The sequence below is a fragment of the Penaeus monodon genome, chromosome 11 (genome assembly GCF_015228065.2).
Source record: "Penaeus monodon isolate SGIC_2016 chromosome 11, NSTDA_Pmon_1, whole genome shotgun sequence".
Classification (NCBI taxonomy): Eukaryota; Metazoa; Arthropoda; class Malacostraca; order Decapoda; family Penaeidae; genus Penaeus; species Penaeus monodon.
This window is the reverse complement of record NC_051396.1, coordinates 9242184-9244474: the sequence shown is the minus strand read 5'-3', so window position 1 is coordinate 9244474 and position 2291 is coordinate 9242184.

The window sequence follows — 2291 nt, the reverse complement described above, 5'->3', positions numbered from 1 at the left end:
CAACTTCTATTGTGTTATTGGTCTCATGTACAACGCATGGTTATATTCTGCCAGGTTACTTATTTCCGTAAGATTGTTAAAGACATCGTTTCACAAAGGAATCTCAGAGAATGGGGCGTAAATGCTCAAGGAGATGATCAGATAAGGAGCTAGAGAGAGAGAGAGAGAGAGAGAGAGAGAGAGAGAGAGAGAGAGAGAGAGAGAGAGTAGGGCGTAGAAAAGACCGGGAACCTGGAACCAGTCTGCGTCAGTCAACTTGGCAGGTAGGTGTTCTGGTATGAGTAAGGCGTGTTCATGTGCACACAGCAAAACTCTAATCCTGTGTAAATGAATATGTTAATCTTCTTTACATTAGTTGAAACAATGAAGCCACGTAAGATAACTTAACATACACTGGCTCTTTGTTTCCTATATATCCGATAATTATTCATATAATTTTCATTGACGATAATTATTCATCCATTGTAATTAAAGTTGATAAATGACTATGGTTTCGTTGGTGTATAAAAAAGCAATAATAATACGTGTGGGTATCAGACATACATTTGGTGAAATCAAAATACGATGAAATACACTATTGTACTTCTGTGTCGTGGGATGGATGCGATATAAAACCTTCCTTTTGGAAAAATATCGATATTGTTCTTATGGTCATGAAATACTTTTTATCGAGTGCCAAGACAAAATATAATGCATAACAATAAATCCACGGAGAGTGAAAGTAAGAACGCCACAGATAACTCGTGAAGAGAAAATGACAGAGATTATATCTTTGTATGCAGACCTTGGCTCTTTCGTTACTGATAAGTTATCTCTGGATTCCCATTACTCCCTCTATAACAAATTCATTTAAGAGTGAATCTAAAATTGATAAGCAGAAGCAAAAGAAGTGTAAAGAAAAAGAGAGAAATTAGGGAGAAATATATGCGTAGTCATCAGTCTACTCATATAAATATTCTGTTTCTACATAACATTCATCCATTCATTCCTTCAGCAGACATGAGTAAGGCAGTCACTCTGAACTGTGGAGATCACATACCTCTCGTTGGGCACATCGACATCGCCTACAACTACCTCAACGGAGGAGCCGGTCGGCCGCATCGAAACTGGCTCGAGAGACAGGCATAGCGAGATCTTCGTACCAAGGTGAGGTGATTCGGCAAGGGGCAGGGAATGAGTGGAAGGTGAGTGTAAGTCGAATGAAATTATGTTAAAGAATTCAGGAGAAAATATCAGAGAACCGACAAGTATAACTTTGAGTTAGGAAGGAAGAGTCAAGAATTCAACACTAAACAAAGCACATAAAAAGAAAAAAGAAAAAGAAAAAGACAAGCATCAGACAATATAAAACCCCAAAAATAGTTATAGAAAAGAAAATCATAACATTTGCCTTTCATGACCCCATCAATCGCAGCTGCCCATGATCGGCATGTACGAAGGAGGCGTGGAGAAGTTCCTGAAGAAGTCCCTGGAGAAGTTGCAGCTGGGCTACGTGGACTTCTACCTCGTCCACCTCCCCATCGGCATGAAAGTGAGGAACCCATAACATAACTTAGAAGCTTTTCCTTAATCTCTCATCTCTTTAACTCGTGACCTTTGGTGGTTAGTGAGTCAGTGAGCTCCGTACAATGAGATATATCATTATTATTATTTTTTTCATAATGAAACACTATCATGATTTAAACTATAGTGTCTCGTGTATTTTATTTTTTTCTGTAGACGTTACTGGAATTGTGATTTGGTTCATCAACCTGTTTTTTTAAGGGTAGGGATGATAACAACATCTTTCCAATGGTCGATGGGCAGCTCAGCGTGGACTTTGGTACCGACCTCATCGCTGTGTGGAGGGTCTGACGCTTCCCTTGTAAATGTTACAACTGACAAAATCAGCTGATATCTCTTATTTACAGATATTTGTGTGGGATTGTACTTCTCTCTCTCTTATTCTGTGTATCACTTTTTTCTGTTCCTCTTGTTGTTGCTGTTGTTGTGTGTGCGTGCGTTCGTGTGTGTGTGTGTGTGTGCGTGTGTGTATGTGTGTGTTGTGTGTGTGTGTGTGTGTGTATGTGTATGTGTGTGTGTTGTGTGTGCGTGTTGTGTGTGTGTTGTGTGTGTGTGTGCATGCGTGTGTGTGCGTGTGTGTGTATTATGTGTGTGTGTGTTGTGTGTGACTGAGAATAAGAAGTGCTTTACTCCTTCAAGGAAATGGAGATGTGTGCGTATGAGTACTTACATATATGTATGTACTTATATACTTATGTATGTATGTATGCATGTAATAATGTATCCAT